The 23,275-nt window shown below is 37.6% G+C and overlaps 1 protein-coding gene across 4 annotated transcripts in view; it reads right to left on the bottom strand.

The window, feature by feature from the left end:
- RWDD3 (RWD domain containing 3) overlaps window positions 1-23,275 on the bottom strand; it is a 90,988-nt gene that overhangs the window by 14,061 nt on the left and 53,652 nt on the right. For 2 of the 4 annotated variants that reach the window (XR_003419993.2, XR_003419992.2), the window contains exon 6: window positions 22,316-22,363. The exons of the other annotated variants lie outside the window; for them this stretch is intronic. The gene's annotated coding sequence lies outside the window, so the exon portion shown is untranslated. The remainder of the gene's footprint in view (window positions 1-22,315; window positions 22,364-23,275) is intronic. 4 annotated transcript variants of the gene reach the window in all.

Here is a 23,275-nt window from a genome sequence, read left to right as displayed (position 1 = left end):
ATGGTTCTGTTGCTGAGCCCTGGGCCTTTGGAGCTGCAGAGAGGTTGCCTTTTCCTCATTCACACAAAGGTGTGAGCCATATAGGCTAGAGGTAGCCTTGGTCCTAGACAAGGAAAGAAGAGAATTATATACTGACGAAGTTCACTTTCCTGATTCTCAGGTGTAACAGGGTTGGGGGACATGGTAGGCATTCACCTCCATGAGGCTCGTGTGAGGACAAAGGAACAATGGGTGATTTGCTCAAAATACCCAAAGGTTTACTTGAGTAAATTTACTCACCATCTTTCACTTGTGTGTTTCGACTTTTCACTTCTTACATGATGCAGTTTATTAAAAGGAAACGCAAAGAGAACTTTTAAAGCTTTCAATGGCTTTATGATAAATACTAGAATAGGGGCGCCTGGGTGGCTCAGTCAGTTAAGCGGCCAACTTCGGCTCAGGTCATGATCTCGCGGTCCGTGAGTTCAAGCCCTGCGTCAGGCTCTGTGCTGACAGCTCAGAGCCTGGAGCCTGTTTCAGATTCTGTGTCTCCCTCTCTCTGACCTTGCCCCATTCATGCTCTGTCTCTCTCTGTCTCAAAAATAAATAAATGTTAAAAAAAATTTTTAAAAATACTAGAATAATATTCCTATTAAAAAGTGGTTTTTAAATTTTGAAAGCATTATACTTTCCATTAGCCCTTCCCTTGCCCCTGAGGCCGCTTACATCTCTTGATTAATCTCATGTGAAACCAAATCAGCGAGCTGATATGTTGAGACCAGAGATAATCCCATGACAGGCTGCCTCCTGAGAACCTCATGGGCACTGTATTTGACACTAGGGAATAAGAGGTATAAAAAGAAATAATACCAGTCTCCAATGAATTACAATCTAGTGGAGGAACTATATCTATCTAGATCATTTTAATATAATGTGGTAGCAGCATGCAGAGTCTTAACAAAGTGAGACCTTTATCTTGCTTTCTGTAGGGATGACACTTGCACAAATTCTTAAAGAAAGATTATAAATGAGCTACAGAAAAGAGAGGTAGAGGGCAAGATAGGAGGAGAATCACTAGGACCCAAGGGTAAGGGTGTAAAACTACACAGTAGATCTAAAGAACTTCGGGCAGTTTGATACTGCTAGAACACCAAGTACAAGATGGTAAATAGGAATAGAATGTAGGGAAATGGGTAAGGCCAGTCATGAAGGGCCTGCGTGCCTTCCAAGGGAATTGGGATTGTCCTTTAGGTCATGGAAAGCAATGAAAAGAGTTTTTAAGGAGTTGCTCTTCTGAGAGCGGACTGAGACTGGAGGTTGGAAGACTGGTCAGGGCTTTTTGTGATTGTCCAAGAGAAAGAGGATAGAGACCTGAATCCTGGGGGTGGTAATGGGGTTGGAGAAGAAATGGTAGGTTTCAGAAATAGTCACAGGTGAAAACCGAGAGCAGTTAGTGACTTAGTGGTTATGGGCACCGAGGGGGCTGTCTTGGATAACTCCCAGGGTTTGGGTGTAAGAGACAAAGTAGATTGTGACGTCGTCAAGTGACTTAGAGACTACAGGGGCCAGAATAGGTTTGAGGGGAGAAGATGACACTCTAAAGTAATACTTCTCAAAATATGTCCTCAAGTACTCTCTACTGACCTCCAGACAGCTGCTTGTAACACTGGTATTAACACTGCCCACAAATGCCATGGCCAGAGAGGACCTCACAGATGAAGTCCAATTGCTTTCAAACTGTGTACCGTGGGGGTGACGGGGGAGGTAGAGCTGGCCGGGATACAGTCTGCCTTCCCTGATTCAACCCAAGAGAGTCCACTCTTCCTATTGTATATATTAGAATTCTTCAGAAGATTTGGTTTGAAAAAGGAAAACCACAGTTTGGAAACCACTTCCTTTTACAGAGAGGAAACTGAGGCCCACAGAGGTTAGAATAACTTGTCTGCAGACACAAGTTTATAGCAGAGGCTGAGCTACACCTCGGGCACCTAGTTTACCCATGTCAATCCTGCTATGCTGTGGTTTCCTGCATGAAGTAATTGTTTACTTTTGCTATGTCTTAGAAAATGGGCAGAAACCTCCTCATCTCCACCATGCAGTGAGCAGTTTCCTTGGGTTTATTCTTTCAATGAACGTTTATTGAACATCTTCTGCATGCCAAGACCTCTTTTACCGAGACTACCTGAGCGTTTCTGTTTGGACCCCTGGCTGTAGTTGTTGACTCTTTGGTAGACTTCTAATGATGCCCCATTAATATTCCACCATGACCGGATACAGTAAGATCCAGGATTAGGGATACTGGGGACTATTTTAGTCCCAAGTAAACAGTATTATTATCAAAGGCATGAGTTTCCTAATTCACTGGGGGATATAGCTAACTTATATTTTTTTAATTTAATTTTTCAAAATACATTTTTTAAAAAATCCATGAAGCTCCTAACATACAATAAAGTGCTATTCATAATTTTTTTAAGGAATTGCTTCTCAGATGTCACATTCAGCTTTCCATACACAGTCCAGGGCTCACTGGAAATAATGCCCCAACATTCAATAAGCTTAACTTTATGAAACTTAGAACTGATATCTGAAGTAATTACAGGATAAATTGCTTTCAAAAAGTGAGAATTCAGACCAATAAACTTGATAACCCTTCTTCCCCATCATATAACTCAACAGCTGCTTGTCCCAATAAGGTAGTTCCTCAAACAAGGAAAAGCACATCCTTATTCAACCTATAGAAACAAATAGAGACACATGTTAGCTGAGGGACGATGGTAGCCTATTGATATCTCGAGACCATTCCATCTTGGGAATCTTGTCCCAAACTCCTAGAAGGGAGGAGCAGGCTGCTTGTCTGTCAGGTGTGTGAGTGAGGGTAGGAAACAGGATGCAGGTGGGGGAAGACCTCCTGCTTGAGAATTTCCAGAGTTGAGATTCGCACAGGTCTTTCTAGAAAGATTATATAACATCTGAACTACAGAAAGGAATCCATTGCTCTGTCTCTCCTGTTGGGGAATCCATTCATCATATTTTTATTTTTTTTTTAATGTTTTATTTTATATTTGAAAGAGAGACACAGAGCATGAGCAGGGGAGGGGCAGAAAGACAAGACAGAATATGAAGCAGGCTCCAGGCTCCAAGCTGTCAGCACAAAGGCCAACGCGAGACTCAAACCCACAAACCACGAGATCATGACCTGAGTCCAAGTTAGATGCTTAACCAACTGAGCCACCAAGGTGCCCCCATTCTTCATCTTTTTAAATTCCTTAAAAGAAGGGACCAGGGAATTGGTCTTTCTTCAACTGTCCCTATGTACATCACTACCACACCCCAATCAATCCTTCATTTTCTGTCTGTGCTCTATTTGCAGGTAATTTTTAAAACCAGAAACTCTGTGTATACCAACATACAGACAACCCAGTTAGTTCATAAAGGGCATTAAGAGTACACTTATCTTAATGAGCACTGAAAAATGTATACAATTGTTGAATCATTATATTGCACACCCGAAACTAATATAACACTATATGTTAATTATATTTGAATAAAAGATAAAAACAAAGAGCAGTTGAGGAATTGGGGTTTACAGGCAATCTGATAAAGGAATGATAGAGTAAAACTGTCACATTAGGTACAAAACTGGTTAATGTCCTCAGGGTAATTAATTAAATCTTTGAGATTATTTTTTTCCATCAGACAGAAATTTACAAGTTAATGGTGTGACCTCACAGTGCCTGGGCTCTACTCAAATAGTAAACAGCAAAGACAAGCATAAGTATATTCTCCTGGAGATTTTCAATATGGGGGTGAGCCTCTAAAATATAAATAAAAAATAGGGGCGCGTGGGTGGCTCAGTCGGTTGGGCGTCCAACTTCAGCTCAGGTCATGATCTCACGGTTCATGGGTTCAAGCCCCACTTCGGCTCTGTGCTGACAGCTCAGAGCCTGGAGCCTGCTTTGGATTCTGTATCTCACTCTCTCTCTGCCCCTCCCCCACCAATGCTCTGTCTTTCTGTCTCTCAAAAATGAATAAACATTAAAAAATATTTTTTTAATAAATAAAAAATAAAACCAAGTGAGTGGAGGTAAGTTGCAAGTAAGATAGAAAGGGAAAGAAAGAAAAAAATCCAAGATAATAGATCAAAAAAAATTCAAGTCTCACCTGTTCAACCCCATTTCCTTAAAGATGAAAAACCCAAAGTCAAGTGACTCATCTAAGATTATCTCACCCCACTGTTTTTACATAGTAGTACGGTTGAAGTTAGGAGGCAAATAAGCAAAAACAGTTTAAAAATTCAAACAAAAGCTTAATTGGCTCCACAGGTCCCCATTTATACCAGCCTCCTTTACACTGTAAAGTGTGCTGGTGAATGGGCACACTGACTCTTGAGGGAGCAAGCATTTTTTATCACTTGTCCCCATTGCCCTGGCACTGTCCCTCTCCTTTGCACAAGTAAATCCAGAGTTAATGTTCTTTTGAGATGATCATTTTGTTCTAATGTCCTAAAAAAATCTTTCTTTAGAGCAAGTTCTTTCATCCACTCACCAAAAGTTAATTGGACGCTTACTCACTACTCTCAGACAGTAGTGAGAGAGAAGTGACTACTTCTGCTCTCTTGTTTATCTGCCCACAGCTTTGTCACTGTGTGTCACGATGTAGGAGCCGCATGTCTTCACCAAATCCAATAAGTTTATTTATCCATGAGCTTTTTTATACTAATAGGTTTAAAATGGTTTGAAAATTCTTTGAAGCTCATCTTCTGTGTGGTAAATAGCAATATTGGCATATTACCTCTATGTTTTTCCTTTGGGTATTCTAGTATCCTCCTTTCTGTGAAATCCTTCCTCTGAAATCCTGCCCTCTAGACTGGCCTTGTCTGAATGCAATGACATTGAGTTCCTAATTAATGAAATTCCACATACCACATGGAGGCTCACTGGGAGCATTTCACAAAATGAAGTGCCTCAGTGAGCTCTCCAAATTCCTCAGAGTCCAATGACTAAAGATGTCCCAGAATGAAGAACTGAATGTGGTTTAGAGACACAAGGTAAATGGGGCACAGAATTTTTTGTCAGGTCCTTACAAGCATTTGATGAAATGCTATTAAAAGATTCAAAACCTTTAACATAACTATGAAAATTACCATAGCCTTACATACCTAGGACTAAAAGAAATTAAGCGGGGCCTAAAATACAGTTGGCCACCTTATTAAATTAAAAAAAAGGAAAATGTGACCCATCTCTGGAAGGCACTACTCCTAAAGGTTAAGAACATGGTTCATCTAAGTATTCCACAAATTTAGCTATTAATACTATTTCTTCTCTGAGCATTTCAACTTACTGCTTATTACTATGATTAAAAGTATTACACAAAGCCTCCAACAAGTCTGTGAAAATTTGCTTTAATTACAATGTTAGATATAATTTTCTTTTTGGAAATAATAATGTATTATATGCAAAAAAAGATTTTTTAATCCTATTTCTGCCTTGCTTGCTTTCCAGCCCTTTTATTAAATTTGGTTATGATGGGGTCAAAAGCCAGAGCAAACATCCTATTAGTTAGCCATATTCTACTGACACCAGGCAAGTCCAACTGGCATGAGAGGTCAACTACAAGTAAAACACTCTAAAGATTTACTTGCAACACATCTTGAAACAATCCATCTCTTTCAAAATGATCCAGCTGCTCTAGAATACCTAAGTGATAAGTATTTTTCCAAGCAATATAAATCAGTAGATTTAATCACACATTTATTGAATATAAATTTTGCACAAAATATTGTGCATGGTATTCCAAGAAAAGTTAGGATACACCATACATATCCCTGTCCTCAAGGAGCCTACTGTTATGAAGTCCATTTCCTCAGAAGATTTCGATTCCATACTTCTTCCCAGCCTAACCTGAATAAAGATGAGGAAAATCATTTTTTTTTCTAAACTATAAGAAGCATTTGATTCAATCACTACGTCTCATACCATAGCTTAAAGACTATATTTTCCTTTGTGCATTTGATATTTGAGAATAATGAATTAAAAAATTATTGGGGAAAATAGGTCTGTAATTGATCTCCTAGGGAAACTACATGAAATCCCTTCAAAATTCCCACCCGGAGTAGAAGAGAAGTGGATTCAGTTACACCATTCTGAAACCTTCCCAAGCTTTCTCCACTGGAATTCTAATTAGTAGACCCCTGTAAGCAATTTTAAATATGCTTCATTTAAATACAGGAAGTATTTCCTTGGGCTTTGTAATACTTTGGCAGAGCTGATCCTATTTCCTGAGATTAAATAGGAGAAAATTCTTTCCTCTGGAGACTAAACTACATACAGTAAGATCATTCATTATAATTTTCATATAAATTCAAAATATACCACGGGAAGAGTAAATGTCTTCTTCCTAAAAGAGAACACCCTACAAATGCTAAGTGGAGCCATGATTGGTTTTACTCTTGAGTTTTGGCCTTTGTGGGATTAAAGTTCTCCAGGAAGAATTACTGAGGTGATAACTCATTTTGACAATGAAACCAAGTACAAGATAACTAAAACAAAAAACTTAATCCTTTTTCCTAAATAAAAAACATCTGTCAATATTATTTGCTTCTTCAGAGTTTTGCTTCCATTCATAAAAATAAAGCTGTACCTTTTGTGATCTAATTCTTATTCTGTACCACTTAACACGTAGCAGTAGGGAAATTTCAGAAGCTTAGTACCAAAACCTGTTACTCATATGGCTGATTGGTAAGGGGAGTGGAAAAGGATATGCTTCTAATACTTTTTTATTGTCCAAGAAAACAAAGGGGAGCACTTTTCAATCTCTTGCTATCCTCTTGCAAATTTACATCACCAAAAATTGATAGCTAAATAGTGTTCTGACAGTGTTGTTGAGACTTGTATGTCAGATTTAGAAATGTTATTGTGGAGACTTACTTTGATGGTGAGATTTTAGAAGCTTATTTTCCTCCTAAACAAATGTATTATAGAGTGATGGATAACAGAGATTCAAAGGATTACAATGAGAGATCAAGGAGTTCACCTGTAATATCTATTGCATTGACAGCTGACTTTATTGAAGTTTCACAATATTAACTGCCTCTCTGTGGACTGGCTTATCCGGCTAGGTGATTATCAATTTATCACCAGTCAAAACACAGATTGCTTCATGTACAGTGTCTGTGGCATAATCATGTACCTTGAATCCGATCAAACTGGAATGATCCAACTCGGATGATTCTTGTAAAAGTGAAGAAGAAACATTAGTTGGGAACTTCTCTAATGAAATGATATCTAATTCAAGGTTTGATAGAACATCTTTCCTGGAGCCTACATCAAGAATGCAGCACTCCAAAAGGAAGTAAAACAAAGCCCAAGTAATAGAATGGAGAGAATGTTAGAAACAATTTACTCCTTTTTGCTGAGCCTTGTTTCTCTAACCACCCTTCAGTCCCACTTCATGGATACTGAGAAGGACTTGACCAGTCTTTAAAATCACCTCCACAGTGGAAGACTTGCACCTTGAAACTCCACTTAGTATTATGAGAACTAACTGAATTACATGTAGGAAATTACCTGTAATAACAAAGGACCAGCACTGAGATGCTTACATTACATCTTTGACTTGTCAATATAGCAAAAGCTTTTAAGAGGTTTACATTTCCACCCTATTTCCTGATCCTATCCTCTAACAAGGTCTAATCTTTCTCCACATATTGAGCTCCATCAGTAGCCACTCCAATTAATATTTGTTAAATGCAGGAATGGAGAGAGATTTTGGCCTTAGATGTCTGTCTGATCAGGGCAAGAATTAATAGGTACACTAGCAAACACTTATTGACCACTTACTATGTATCAGGTACTAATCTAAGTACTTTTCACATATGAACTCATTTAATTTTCTTAACCACCCTGTGAGGAAAGTACTACTATCTTCCCTGTACTATCAATGAAAAAAGTGATGAATAGAAGTATTAAATAACTTGCCCAAGACGACCGAGCCTACAAGTTGAACCCAGGCAGATGACCCTAGAGCCTTTCAAATTCTGAAACCCAGATTCTATTCAGTCATACCCTGATTGGATTGAGTCGCTCTTCTCCTATTCCAGCTGCCTACCATTGTATAAAGTTAACCACCTCTAGAGGAAAATAGCATCATCCAGAGCCTTTACAATTTTTTAAGTGTCTGGCATTCAATAAAAAATTAGCCGATATACCAAAAAGTCAGAAAAAAAGAAAAAGAAAGAAAATAGAAACAGGGCCACAGATAATTCAGATGTTAAAGTTATCAAATACAGATAAATACATTCAAAAGTAGATGACAACATATCTTCACTAGAGAAATGGAATCTATTAAAAAAATAAGTGGAAATTCTAGAAGTGAAAGGTACAATAATTAAAATTAAGAAGTCAACAGAAGGGTTTACGAGCAGCTTAAACACAGCTAAAATGAGTATCAGTACTGTAAGATAGCTCAATAGAAAATATTCAGACCAAATAAGAAAGAAAAAAAAATGGAAATATAGAAAAAAGTGCAAGAGATACTTGGGAGATGACAAAAGTGCAATAGAAGTGCAACTGGAGCTCCAGAAGTACATTAGAGAGGAAATGGGGCCAAATCAATGTTTGAAGACATAACGTCTGAGAATTTTCTAAAATACATGAAAGACATCAAACCCCAAGTATGATAAATAGAGTATTAGTCACATCATAGTAAAACTGCCAAAAGGCAAAGACAAAGAGTAAACCATAAGAACAGCCAGATGAAAAAGCATATTACCTTCAAAGGAGCTACAACAATGACAACTAAGTTCTGAACAGAAACCATGGAAGCCAGAAGAAAACAAAATAACATCTGGAAGTGCTGAAAGAAATTTTGACAACTTAGTAGTCTATATACAGTAAAAACATCCTTCAAACACAAAGCCATCAAAAAAATAAATAAAAATAAGAGCACTTGTTGTCAGCAGACCCACATTAAAAGAAATACTGAAGGGGTTTTTAGACAGGAGGAAAATGACCCCAGATGGAAAGACAGAAGTGCAGGAAGAAATGAAGAGCAACAGAAAGGTAAATATGAGTATAAATATAAGTGACTATTAGCTACAAAGCAATATTAATATACCTTGGAGTTTAAAATACATACATGATTAAAATGCATGACAGCAGTAATTCTAATAGCCAAAGGGGATAAATGGAATTAATGTGTTATTAAATCTTAGCATTGTCTGGGAAGTGGTAATTCATATTAGACTCTATTAAGTAAAGGATGCATGTTGTTTTACCCAGTAAATATACTCCAAAATATATCCTTACATTAATTACATTAAATGTAAATGGACTAAATACTTCAACTGAATGATAACGTTTGTTAAAATAAATTAAAAAATCAAAATTCAACTCTACCTTGCTAAATAAGTACTCCGAAATTACAGAGAAAGAATGGAGAGATATGTAAATACTATCATTAAACATAAAAAGGGGCATTTCATAAGAATATTTAAAAGCTAATCTGTCAGATATGAAGATGAAAAAATGATAAAACTAAACAATAATTTAGGAATACTAATACTTATGATAAGACTCTTTAATTTTTTAATTTACATCCAAATTAGTTAGCATATACTGCAACAATGATTTCAGGGTAGATTCCTTAATGCCCCTTATCCATTTAGCCCATCCCCCTCCCAGAACTCCTCCAGTAACCCTCTGTTTGTTTTCCATATTTAAGAGTCTCTTATGTTTTGTCCCCCTCCCTGTTTTTATATTATTTTTGTTTCCCTTCCCTTGTGTTCATCTGTTCTGTCTCTTAAAGTCCTCATATGAGTGAAGTCATATGATATTTGTCCTTCTCTGACTAATTTCGCTTAGCATAATAGCCGCTAGTTCCATCCACATAGTTGCAAATGGCAAGATTTCATTCTTTTTGATTGCTGACTAATACCCCATTGTATATATATACCACACCTTCTTTATCCATTCATCCGTCGACGGACATTTGGGCTCTTTCCATACTTTGGCTATTGTTGATAGTGCTACTATAAACACAGGGGTGCATGTGCCCCTTCGAAACAGCATACCCACATCCCTTGGATAAAGAGTAGTGCAATTGCTGGATCATAGGGTAGTTCTATTTTTAAATTTTTGAGGAAACTCCATAGTGTTTTCCAGAGTGGCTGCACCAGTTTGCATTCCCACCAGCAGTGCAAAAGAGAGCTTCTCTCTCTGCATCCTTGCCAACATCTGTTGTTGCCTGAGTTGTTACTGTTAGCCATTCTGCCAGGTGCGAGGTGGTATCTCATTGTGGTTTTGATTTGTATTTCCCTGATGATGAGTTATGTTGAGCGTTTTTTCATGTGTCAGTTGGCCACTGATAAGACTCTTTAAAAGCACAGGCAATTAAAAAATTCAGGACAGTGGCATAAGAGAGAACTAGGCAAGAACATAAATGAGGAGAACAAGGGTATCTTTAAGTCGTGTTGTGGATTCACAGACTCTTATTTTTCTATTATTCTTTAAACTATATATTTGAGACATTATTTCTCTTTTGTGTGTATAATTTATCTGACAATAAGAAAACTCTTTAAATAGTAAAAAAAAACTTAATCTACTAGAAAGATGTGACCATTTTAAATTCATAGTCTTTCAAATTAACAGAACTAAATATAGAAAGAGATAAGTCCACAATTATAGAAGGAGACTTCAACAAACTTTCAAAAATTACTCACTGAACAATCAGACTAAATGATGTATTAACTGACTTAATTGATATATGTAAAATTATCTAATAAGGGAACATGAGACATTTACCAAAACTGACCATATTCTGGGACATAGAATGAGTCCCCAAGTCCCCCCATATTTCAAAATATTGAAACCATTAATGTATTCTCAGATTCAGTGGAATTAAGCAAGAAATCAGTAACCAAATGGAAACTAGAATATCGCTCAAATATTTGGAAATCAGTCAAAGAAGAAGTCAAAATAGAAGTCAGAAAATACTTTGAACTAAGAGATTATGAAAACATGACATCAAAACTTGGGAACACAGGATAAGCTTCACTTAGTGGGAAAAATCAGTGACAATGATTACTTTGAGGAGGGAAGATGACTGAGAAATAGTAGAGTACAGCCTGGTAATATTCTATGTCTTGCTGGAGGAGGTAATTACAAGAATGTTGTCCCTTTGAGAAAAATTCACCATGCTCTACACTTATGATTTGGGCATTTTTCTGTATGCATGATTATACTGCAAAATAAGATTTACTTTAAAAATATCAGAAATTATTCCTGACTCTTCTTTTTCTCACACCTCACATTCAGATCATCAACATTTCCTGTCAGTTTCAATTCAAAATTTATCCAGAATCCGGTCATTTCTCACTACCTCCAGCTGCTAATCTTGTATAAACCAACATCATCTCTTTCTTGATTCACCTCCATTTCATGTCTAGTCTTCCTGCTTCTGCCCTTGCTCCCTATTGCCACTTACCAACACAGTCATTAGGGTGAGCTGTTAAAGCCGAATCAAATACATTACCACTCTCCACAAAATTGTCCAATTGGCTTCTCATTTGACTCACAATAAAAGCCAAATATTTGTCACGACTATGTGCCTACATCATCTGGACTGCCATCCCATCACTTACTTCATCTCCTACCCCCACATCTTGACCCGAGATTTGTACTCATTTCTCCATCTCGCCTGGATGTTTCTTCACCTGGATCCACACAGCTCATTCCCTTACTTCTTCAGATCTCTGTATAAATATAACTTTCATCCCTGACCATTATCATTGCAATTCTTCCCATAAACAACAACTTCCAATCCCTTTTCAGTTAAATTCACCAGATATTTATCCAGTGCCAATATAAGCCAGGTACTTAGGTGCTCATGACAAATAGGTAAACAAAACAAAGATCCCTGCCTTCATGGGGCCTACATTCAAGAAGGAGGAGACAAGGAATAAACATAGATACACCAATTATACAGTGAGTTGAAGGAAATAAATACTCTGGAAATAATACTGGGACAGGTTAAGCAATGTTTCTCAGACTGTTAAGAGGGGGTGAGAAAGGAGTTTAAATTATAAATAAGGTGTTCTGAGCAAGCTTTATTGAAAGCAATAACATCTGAGCAAAACTTTGGAAGTAGAAGGGAATTAGCTACATGGATATAGGGAGAAGATTGTTGAAAATGGAGAGTAAGTGCAGAAGCCTGAAGTAGGAATGTGCCTGGCATGTTGGCAGGACAGTAAAAAGGCACATATGGTTAGAACAGTGGGTAGGGTGAGCAACTGTCCAAGTCTGCCAGGAACTCAGAAGTTTCCTGAGATGTGTGACTTTCAGGGCATCCAGGACAAATTGAGACGGTTGGTTGGTCACCCTAAAGAGAAAGAGTTGAAAGAGGTGAGGTCAAAGAAGTAATGGGGCTAGATCATGAAGATCTATGAGGGTCATTTTAGGGACCCTGATTTTTAAAATGAGGAAAACAGCACAGCATGTGGGTGGTTCAGTCAGATGACTGATTAAGATGACTCTTGATTTTGGCTCAGATCATGATCTCTGTGTTCATGGGTTCAAGCCCTGTGCTGGGCTCTTTCCTGACAGTGCGGAGCCTGCTTGGGATTCTCTCTCTCCCTCTCTCTCTGACCCTCTCCTGCTCACACACTCTTTCTCTTTCTCTCAAAATAAATAAATAAATAGATATTTAGGGGTGCCTGGGTGGCTCAGTCAGTTAAGCACCTGACTTTTGATTTCGGCTTAGGTCACAATCTCGCAGTTCGTGTGTTCAAGCACTGTGTGGGGCTCTGTGATGACATCACAGACCCTGCTTGAGATTGTGTCTCCCTCTTTCTTTGCCCCTCCCCCACTTGCTCTCTCTATCTCTCTCTAAATAAATAAAAATAAAAATAAATTTTAAAAACAATTTAAAAAATAAATAAATAGGGGTGCCTGGGTGGCTCAGTCGGTTGAATGTCCAACTTCAGCTCAGGTCACAACCTCACAGTTCATGGGTTTGAGCTCCATATTGGGCTTTGCACTGACAGCTCAGAGCCTACTTCAGCTTCTCCGTCTCTCTATCTCTCTGTCTGTCTCTCTCTGCCTCTCTCTGCCCCTCCCTGCTCATGCTTACTCTCTCTCTCTCAAAAATAAAAATGTTAAAAAAAATTTTAATAAATAAATAAATGAGGAAAACAGGGAGCCAGTGGAATGTTTAAAAAACTCTTTTTATGGTTGTGTTGAAAATGGGGCATAGAAGGACAAGTGTGAAAGAAGGAAAACCATCATGGATGCTATTGCAATAATCCAAGTGAGAGTTGATGGTGGCTTGCAACAATGATTTTTTTTTTAATTTTTTTCAACTTTTTAAAATTTATTTTTGGGACACAGAGAGACAGAGCATGAACGGGGGAGGGGCAGAGAGAGAGGGAGACACAGAATCGGAAACAGGCTCCAGGCTCCGAGCCATCAGCCCAGAGCCTGACGCGGGGCTCGAACTCACGGACCGCGAGATCGTGACCTGGCTGAAGTTGGACACTTAACCGACTGCGCCACCAGGCGCCCCATTGATTTTTTAGTAGAGATGATAACAAGTGGTCAATTCTGGATGTACTCTGAAGGTAGAACAAGTAAAATTTCCTAAAAGATTGGATGAGGAGTGTAACAGAAAGAGGAAGGATAACTTTCCAGGGGTTTGATCCAACCAACTATAAGAACGGAGTCGCTATCAGCTGAAATGAGAAAGAATGAACATAGAGCAAGTTTGAAGAGAAAAAAAAAACAGCTCTATGTTAGACATGTTATAAACCCTTTTCTGCCTCATTATCTTCCATAGTTTTTATCCACACTGACATGCTATGTACTTTATTTACTTACTTATTTATTATCTATATTTGCCCACTAGAATATAATCTCCAAGAAGGCAAAGACTTCTGTTTGTTTTGTTCACTGCTCTATCACCAGCTTCTAGAATAAATTCATCTACTACATAAGCATTTATAGAGTGCCTCCTGTATGACTGGAACTACGCTAGGCTCTAGGAACACATCAAAACATATGACATGTTCTTAGGATTGCCAGATAAAATACAGGATGGAAGGCCACATTTGAATGGCATATAAATAATGAATCATTCTTAGTATATATATGTCCCACATTCAAATATGTATGCTCCATAGACAAAAATTCAATTATGGGAAATAGTTATCTGAAAATAAGTTTAACTGGGAATCCTGTATTTTTATTTGCTAAATCTGACAACCCTTATGCTTTCTGAGTATAAGGAACCTAAACAATAATGGGATATATAGAAAAATAAGCAGTCTGTATATAATAACTTTAGGAATCCAGGACACCATGGGAGCATACAGGAAGGGTATCACACATAGACTGTGCATATTGTAACTGAGAGTAGAGTTATCTAGTTGAAAAGTGGAAAAGCATCCCAGGAAGATGGAATAATGTAGGTCAAGCTTAGAGGACAAAGAGACCTTGGGACATTTGTGAAGCTGCATGGTTGACCTGGTGTCTTAGATATACCTAGAGAACATAATTGTGTGAGACGGGAATCGGAAGAGTTAACATCTCCAAAAAGCACACGTGGCTGAGCAATTACTCTACCAGAGACCTAGGCAAAGGCCAGCAAACACAGGCACCTGCCACCAGAAGCAAGAGCAGCAAGGGAGACCATCTTCCCATCCACCAAGCAGTTGTGGCAGCAACAATACAGGGTTCTTTTTGTTTTGTTTTGTTTTTTTTTTAATTTGAAAGAGAGAAAGAGAGTGCAAGTCAGAGAGGAGTAGAGGGGGAGAAAGAGAGAATCATAAGCAGGCTTCATGCTCAGCACAGAGCTCAATGCCAGGCTCAATCCCACGATGCTGAGATCATGGCCTGAGCCAAAATCAAGAGTCGGAGGCTCAACAGACTGAGCCACCCAGGCCCCCAACAATAGAGGGCTCTGACATTCACTGCCCACCAGCTGCATTTCACTGGGCTTGACCATGATGACCAAGGACAAAATGGAGGACAATTCTTTTCCAGTCCATCCTTGAGAGACTAACTGTGTTCCCAGTTTCCCCACAGGTAGAAACAGGCAGACAGAACAAAACCTACTTTCATACAAAACAGGTAAACACTCCTAAAAATCTGGAGGAGGGAAGAAATCCCATAGAAAAGGCTGGAATTTCTGTTAGCAAAATGGGCAGAGGTTGGTACCCTTCGTAATCTCTTCTGAATCCACAATCTGGCAACATTTGAGTTCTACAAGAGCATGCATTCTCAGCAGGAGCGATCCAACTCCCAGAGAGGTGAAATTAATTCTTGGAGGTAGGAATATCTTAGATATTATAATGGTATATTACCCTGCAAAAGGCTATCGTACATAAACAGATCTATAGTATATCTGTGATTCTAAAATTACACCAGAGGATAGGGGAAGAGAGGATGAGAAGACCTTTTAAAAATATCTAAAAAGGCTACTTAGGGATGGCAAGAATGAGAAACAAATTGATAAACACGGAAGTAGAGCAAAGTTCTACCTGAGGGATGGAAACCAGGTTGGTGTGACAGATGTGTTCTTCTGGAAGAAGGGGTAGAGATAGAAAGGAGCAGGAAAGGAAGGTATTCTGGGTGGTGCAAACACCATATGCATAGACTTCCAGAAAAAGTAAAAGGTAAACAACATAAATGCAATAGCATGGTCAAGTAAGATAAGGTCTGGAAAGGCTTTATTGGATTTAGCAATTAGGAGGTCACTGATCATTTAACCTCTTTGTGCTTCAGTTTCAATACTTGTTAAATTAAATTGAAAAATAATCTCCCAGGCAACTTAAAGCTCTAAAGACTCTCATGTGGACTGGGTCTCTTTACACACAGAGACACACACAAAAGACACATCCACACACTTATACACACTCCCAACACACATGCTAATCTCTTTCCTTAATCTAATTTTCTTATCTCTCTGCAGCTATATTTGCTTTTGAAGAATTCCAGTTCTCTTTGTTTAATGACAACAATACTTTTTAAAAATCAGTTACAAGAGTCTACAGTTCCCTGATAAGCTGAGTTGCTGGGCAATAAACGGGTTAATATTAGTTCCTATAAGCATTCCTAATGCTTTATAAATACCTTTTATAATGCAATAAATTCTTTAGAATGTGGATGCCAGATTTTTATTTCATTTTAAAAAATGATTTGAAAACCCAGATTCATTCCAATGGGGGGGAAAAATGATTTCCACCTAAACTATCATTCATTCATTAAATATTTTCTAAGTGCCTACTATGTATCAAACAGTACAATATGTGTGTGAGAAATCATCAGCGAATAAAGACAAACAGTCCATAGCTTCCAGGAACCCAGAAGGAGGAAAGTAAGGGAATAACTGAGAAGTTGGTAATGTTAGCACCATGTACTCATGGTTACCATGTGGCCACATGGGTAACACATCCGGACCTTGGACCTGCTCCTGAAAAGAGCTCTGGGGAGAGGTAAAGTATCAATTTACCAAAGAGAAAAATGGCAGCAAAGGCAACAGCCACTCTAGAAAGAGGAGTTCATCACCATTTGGAGGCCATAGACCCCTTCTCAGAATCATGTATTTAAATGTCTAACATAAGAGTACAAATGCAGCCAATTACACTGAAGTATGGTTATCATTTTTACAATTTGTGGTATGTGCATTTCTTTCCTAACACATTAAATAACCAGATCCAGCAGCTGTCCCAAGAACAACTATCATTTTGAAGCAGTGATGAGCACAAATGGCCTGCTGAGCTACTTGTAACCCTGTGTTATAAAAATATCTGTGATGTTTATTGATGACAAAGTCACAGACACTATTAATAATTCTGCAGTCTGGTGCCTACATTTATAATTGAACAGAATGTGAAATTTCAGTTAGAGCTTAAGGAAAGTAAAGAATTGTTTTACTATCTAAATCCACAGGCTCTCCTAAATTCCACCCAGGGAACCCTTGGGCTGCAGCCCCCTGTTCTAAGACATGAAGCTCAGTCAGGATTTTCTCCTTCAATAACATAGTTCTGTAGTCACTTGTAGAGCTATCATTCCCTCATTGGGATTTCCCAAAGATGTAGCTTGTCCATTATTTGGGGCACACTGCCATCCCATGGCTCCTCCTGAGGAGTTTAGCATTAATAACATTCACAACAAAGCAGCCTTTTAGGGCATTAGACCAAACCTGCAAATTAATGCACTGGCTCATCACAATTCATTAATCAAACTCAGACCGGATTTAACAACAGATTATTAAAGACTCAAAATTATACCCACAGAAGAAGAAGGGGAAAAAAAAAAAAAACCAGGCAGCTCCCAGAGGGTCAAATGTAATGTGAATGGTTTTGCATAAAACCATAAACCTGCTATTAAATTAAAAACAGGAAAAATTATGTCCACTGCTTATCTCCAGTCATTTTTTTTTTAAAGGAACGTTACGCTAATTTATTTCTTTGCTCTTCCTGGTTACACAGTAAAAGACTAAAAGGTTACAATGCACTGGTTATTTTGATGTTTGGTTGAGCAACTTACACTAACATGTACTGACTGAGGTAAAGAAATTAATGAAATTACTCCCATAATTCATTACTAATGGAACACTGTCAATGCTTTCAACTGACAGTTCACACACATCTTCGGCAGACAGCGAGACACCTCTTGGAAACTGTAGGGCTCACTCCTTCTGATAATGACCAACAAAGCAGAACTTGGCTGCTTTGTCCTACAATTTCACTGATCTCTCACCTCCATGTGTTTGCTCTTGATGAACAGGTCTGTTCTCTCTGGGAACAAAAGCAGGAAGGGGGGAACAATGATTGGAATTTTTCTTTCCCTTCAGGGAAGTTAGGTAGACCAGCTGGGGATTCCCAAAGATGTATAAACATTCAGAATGCTGTAATTGGGCAGGACACAGAGCTACAACTTACTTTGCAATGAACTTTTTTAAAGGTTAATATTTTAGAGCAGCAATCATGGATAAAGAGCATAATCCTAATAAGAAGTATGAAAAAAAACTAAAGAACTGTGTGATTTTGTGACATCTTTGCTCTTTCCCCATTAGGACTGAATCATTAGTTCTTTCTGTTTTTGCAGAAACAGAAGCAAAAATTACTAGCACACATGCTGATTAAAGTAGGTAAGTGACATTTCTGGAAATACAAAATGTTTTATTCAATGTAGGTACCTGTTTGATATTTATAGAGTGTTTTGGTCTTACTACTGTCTGGTTTAAACTCTAAACTGCTCAAGAGAAGTGTCCATGTCTTTGTTATATACGTGAAAATAATTAATAACGTCTCTCTGAAGATAAGCTCCTATACACTGATCATACCAAGTTAGTATAAAATGACACTATGGGTGAGGCAAAATATACCACTGACCATATAATATATGCATAATACAAATTATGTATAATAGAAAAAGGTCCAAAATAGTCAACACATTCAAAACACTTTATAAATACAGGAAGATTCTTTTTTTTTAAGTTTATTTATTTTGAGAGAGACAGAACTATGCAAGTGGGGGGTGGGCAGACAGAGATGAGGAGAGAGAATCCCCAGCAGGCTCCCCACAGTCAGCATGGAGCCTAATGTTGGGGCTCAAACCCATGAAACCGAGACATCATGACCTTACTGAAACCAAGAGGTGGACATTTAACCGATGGAGCCACCCATGCATCCCAATATAGGAAGATTCTAATACAACATGATTTGGGTTGGGATTCTGCTCATATTGTTGTAGTTACATTATATGCAGTAAATACATAGGCCAATTCTGTCATCCCCCTCCTTCAACCCCTGGCACTCTTTCCTGTCTGCTAGGGATCACAATCCACCTCAACACAGCTGTAATTGTGTTACACTGCAAATAGCTTCCATCAATTGCTTAATGACTTCTTAAAAAGAAATGTATTCACTCTACCCAGACACAGTATCTGGCACATGGTAGGTATTCTCTAAATATTTCTTGAAATGAAAAAACAATACTTCCCCTCCTCTTTCCAAATGAAAACCTACTATGTTAGGACTGTCCTTCCAAAATCAACATAAACAGTACTAATTCCCACCAAGTGTTATCTTAGAGATTAACTGCAATAAGTGCCTCATATAAATATCTTGTAATTTTTCATTGAACCTCCAGTCTCACGCAGATGCTTATTACCCTGTCATGTGGTCAAATAGATGCACCAGAAGAGAAAGTTATATCTATTTGAAAACACAATTGTAAAATCCATATCATAGAAACAAGGGCCATCGTAAGCCACCAAGATTAACAAAAATAAAGCCAACCTTAACTTTTGAACAGGAACACTTTGGGCAAAAGGGTACAACTGAGATCCCTTATTTCTCTAAGGTGTGATAAGTGGGTAAATTCTAACAACAGCTACTGTGGATAAAGCCCCTGCTCTGGACCAGGCATCTGCTGCGTGGGTGACATGGAACGACAAGCCCATCAAGTGGATATTAGCATCACTACTTTACTAAGCACTAAGCAGGAAATTCTGAGAGCTTCAGCAGCTCATCCGGAGGTCAAGCTAGGGTGTTGCACAGCCAATGTGTAAAGTCACATCTCCTGCTTCCAAAGTCCTATGACACAACTACTCTATTGCACCGCTCTTCTCTCAGACCCTTTCCCATGTATGCCCTCCACTAGAGCTACTTCCAACCTAAAACAATCACTGAAGGAAAGATCTGGTCTTCAGACATACCTTTATACCAATTCTAGATAACCCACAGATTATAAGTGGCAGAAGAGCAAGGTATTTAGCTGTTGGACTATGGTATCAGATTGCCTAGATTAGCTTCCCAGTCCTCTGACTTCCTTGTGTGGACAATTTTCTTCATTGTGCCTTACTTTTCTCATAAATAAAATGGGAGTGCAAATAATGCCAACCTCATGAGGCTGTAGTGATAATTAAATAGGTTAGTAAATGTGAAATGCTTTGTGCCTGACATAGAAAGTGCTGAATGGTGTCAGATGCTATCTCCAGCTCTTAACAGCTACAACAGAGTGGAGACTTGGTCACTCACAATTCACTATCTTCACTGACCAGCTTCCAATCACTAGGCTTTACTGAGCATTGAATACAATGCAACCTAGATAACGAAATAGCCTGAAAGTGGTTTTAATGTTAGACCTCAGGCTGTAGATTCTTTGCCATGAAGGACAATTGGGCAATTCCTCCGAAGTCCCAGTGGTAAAATTCAGCACTCCATCCCCCGAGGGAATATTTGGTTCAACCCGAGGACTGAAGTGACCTGGATAAGTCTATCTGCATCCACTACTCATTTTCATTTTTAAATTATTTAGTGTTTTACCTCAATCATTTCATCTTTCCGGGCTTTAATTTTTCCAACTTGTGAATACTGAGGGGTAGAGATGAGCAAGTGGTGGTGCAAACAGGAATTAGAAGGGATCTTCACCACAATGCTGTCAATGAAACCACCAGAGCTTTCAAATCAATATAACTTTTGAAAGTTAAGGAAAGTGGGAGCTGCAACTGAACAAAATTCGTACATCCCAATGTACAAACGTAGAACTTCAGACCCAAGATCACCCAGCCAGTAATTACAATTTTGAGATTTGAACTCACAGCCTACTGTCCTCAGGTGCCTATTTCCACAACTTTAACCTGCTCTTCTAAGGAAAGGAAGAATTCAAACATCCTCTTTCATTACTATTATTTCTTAGGTATAACTAATTTTAACATATTACCACTATTAGACTCTCTTAGCTAATTATATAATGATGATGATGATGATGATGATGATGATATATATGAACAGCATAGAAATCTGTAAATTATGAAAACAGCTTGAAACATCATCTTCCATACTGGCTCTGATATACAATAAAACTAAGACTCTGAATATTTTATAATTATTGTTAGAATTGATGCAGTGCTGAGTTAAAAATCACGAGCCATAGTGTCCACACCCACATAACCTGAATTAGTCCTTTGATAGAAGACATTCACTGAGTGAATGCTGAATAAACATTTGCATTCCCTGCCAAGAGGAAATTTTTAAAAATTACTGTAAGCTTGAGCCAATGAGCTCTGTAGATACTGGTGACAAAGACCCTCTACATCCTTTCCTCCTGGTTGGAAAAACAAAAGGAAGTGAGGTGGTTCACAAGAGAAGAAAATGAGAGGGAAGAATACACAGCAGTCTAAGGTAAACAGAATAAGGTATAAAATCCTTCTTCTCCGAGGAACATATCCTTGCATATCCTAAGGTAATCTCCAGGCAAAAATGTCTAAGTGACCGAGACTTTCACCACAAGTCAAAAATCCATATGACCACAGGTGAACTGGGCTGCTGAACCTTATCCTAAACTATATTTTATAAAATCATTCTCTCTGGATCAATAAAATGCAAATGCTGAAGTTATCTTGTTAACCATCAAAATAAAAGGAACCTTGAGAATAACGTTGTCATTCTTAATTAAAACGGGCTTTTTAATTCCTTTAACTAAAGTAGATATTAATACTGGAAACACTTTGCTAACTAAAGAAAGACTCTACCCATACCCCCAATTAGAGAACACTTCATTTATATATGATGCAGTTTATAACTACTTAGCGGTATGGTTGGGTTAAGTCTCTTTGGCCTACTTTTTAAATGATTAAATACTCTCCATCCAAGTAAATAGATGTCTTCAGAGCCGCATTTTGCATGATAAAACATTCTTTAAATGCATAAACCTTCACTCAAGATTTAAGAGGGCAAAAAATCTTAGTGACAGTACATTCATTATGTCTTTATTAAGGCCAGACTTTTCCATAGGGTTATGCGTAGCTGAAAATAAGGCTCAGTTTAATAACAAAGCAAGCTTTCCTAGGACTACAAAAATTGTAAAATTTTAATGTTTAATGCATTCCTTAATTATAGAAAACTCTGCAAAGAATAACATCCTTGAAATTTACTATGCAAATGCTCTTAATTTATGACAAATTGCTCTTTCAAATACAAGTATTAAATCTCTATGAGATTGTTGAGGTAATGTACTAATATGCATCACTAAGATCTTAAATTTCTAAGTGGCAATGCTGTTTGTTAGATGCAAACAAGGATTACCTTAATTAAAATATACTATCCCCAGCCTCTCAGCAGATTTAGCTCAGTTTTTATATAGGACAGATTCATTATCTACCTCAAGTTAATAAAAGTCTGACCTACTGTGGTTATTTCCTTTAAAATTTAATTTTAATTACTATTTTGTTAATGGAAATAAAGCACTAAAGAATTGTGAAGATGATCCAAAAGCAATTTTGAAAACTTAATTAAAATACCTCTTGAAAGCTTCAAAAGGAATTTAACACTTACGTGGTTTGATAACTGATGGCCTTACAAATACCGCATTAGATACCAACTCTGTAAAAAAATCATCAGATGAAACATGCTTTAGAACTATAGCACTTCCTTAGTCTGTATCTTGAACTAATGGTCCAACTAAATAGATATAAACATCAAGCCTTTCATTCAAAATTTTAACATTAGACAAAGGTTCTTAACAAAGAAATAAAATGAGTAACCATTACACAGCGCCTTCACAATACATAAACCTTAAATGCATTCAGAGTTTTTACATAAAACCATCCGGGCTAAATCCAGATAATTTCACAAGTGTTCAGTTTGTCTTCTGATCCTTCGGGACTCGAATATAAAATTAAAAAGGCTGGTAAGAAGTTGTATAAAATTCGGTACCAGAGTTTTATTAGGCAGCTTCCTCTCCAATCTAAATTTCAAAGGTTTACACATATATTATTGATCTTATCTGTGAAAATATTGGTTCAGTAAATAGCCTTTAAACATAACACAATCCATAGATTTTATTGAGATTCACTCCTCATGAAAAAGATAAGAATATGAGAAGCAGGGTATAACAAAGAGCATGCTCCAGGGAAGAAGCACAGACTTTGTGATATTTAGAATATATTTAGCAGCTCTTATATTACAAACCTCACAATGTTATGGTTCATAATGCAATGTGCATTTTTGTACCAGACTATTTGACTACTTCCAGTAAGTAAAATCCCTGCATTCATTAGCAATAATGAATTTTTCTTCTCATAGATCTATTTAATGAAAAAGGCATTTTGCCAGAAACTACCCCCTACCATGTCCCAAAAAAAAAAGAAAAAAAAAATCAGTATACCATTTCATTTAACATAAAGTCAGGGATCTATTCTTCTAAACATTAGAATTCTAACTCCAGAAATTAAAGAAATTTTACTAAAAATGAAAAATAAATATATGACTAAAATAATTGGATAACAATTAAGC

The sequence above is a fragment of the Acinonyx jubatus genome, chromosome C1 (assembly GCF_027475565.1).
Source record: "Acinonyx jubatus isolate Ajub_Pintada_27869175 chromosome C1, VMU_Ajub_asm_v1.0, whole genome shotgun sequence".
NCBI lineage: Eukaryota > Metazoa > Chordata > Mammalia > Carnivora > Felidae > Acinonyx > Acinonyx jubatus.
The sequence above is the reverse complement of the archived record's forward strand: the minus strand, read 5'-3'. Positions and strand labels throughout refer to the sequence as shown.